Raw genomic sequence first — 1331 nt, forward strand, 5'->3', positions numbered from 1 at the left:
GATGTAATGATCCATGATTCATTGTTTTCTTATAACACCCGGTGTTCCATGCAGTCCTTGGTTTCTTAGGCTTCCTTTTAAAATCTTGGTATCTCCTCCTAGGCACAATACAAAAAAAACCCAATTACCTTATTTATCCAGTAAGTTCCTGTTCCATTTTGTGAAGTATTAGAAATATTTATCATTCTTACAAAATAATTTAATTACAAAATTAGTACATGTTCATTTCAAATTCTGAAACCATAAATGATGCATGCAGAAAATATTAACTCTCTCTATTTTCCAGACCCTGAGTACAGAAATGTGAACATTCCTAAACACTAGAGTTTTTTGCCCTACAGAACATTAAACAAATGTCTTATATAAAAATAAAGAACTAAATGAACTACTTCAGTGTACCTTTTCTAATGAACTGTGTGAGTTCCTGCTTCTCAAATACTCTTTGAACCAGCATCACAATATGATTGGTTCTTTCATTAATGAATTAGTTATTATTAACTAATTCTTAAATCATTGACATGAGCTTATTTTATACTTGCATGACAGTGACGTTAACTTTCTAAAATTATGTTTTAACAGTATCATCAGAATTTCATACATGTGTGTACCAAAGGTATGTACAAGAATCTCATAACAGAATTATTTGTAATAAACCTACTGTTAGGAATATTCTATATGCTGCTGCACATGTAAGAGTAGGACCCCTTTGAAATAAACCATCAAGTCTTCCTGGTGTTCCCTCCACCCCAGTCACTTAAACGCCAAAGTATTCACTTCCTTGGCTTCTATGACCATAGATTATTTTTGTCTATTTCTGAATAAACGTGTATATATAGTCACAACAGTATGTACTCTTCTGTTTCTGACTTGATTTACTTACTACAGTAGATGTGAGAATCACTCTTGTTACATGTGCCAATAGCTGTGGAAAATTTCACAATGTGTGTTATATATTCTTTCTTCTTTAGATGGATATTTAAGACATTATTTGTAATAACTAGTAGCTAGAAAGTACCCAAAAGACCACCTTTGGTTATTATTTCTATTGATTATAAATCAATTGCATGTCCCCTTGAAGATATTTAGTTGCACTGCAATTGGACAAGAATTGTAGAATGGCCTAATGGACAAAAATTAAATACGGGTATACACTGGGTCTTAGGATATATATGTTGTCAATTTCTCTTTTCTTTGCACATAATTATTGCTTACTTTATTAATTTTGGTTTATTAAATTTACTTTAAAAATTAACTATACTTTTGAATGTTAGAGTGACAACTCTTCCTATTTTTAAAAATCAAACTCTATCTACTCTTAGATAAAAATAAGA

Source organism: Mirounga angustirostris, unplaced genomic scaffold (assembly GCF_029215605.1).
Source record: "Mirounga angustirostris isolate CCGP_5_RB_7025 unplaced genomic scaffold, mMirAng1.0.hap1 SCAF_1, whole genome shotgun sequence".
Classification (NCBI taxonomy): Eukaryota; Metazoa; Chordata; class Mammalia; order Carnivora; family Phocidae; genus Mirounga; species Mirounga angustirostris.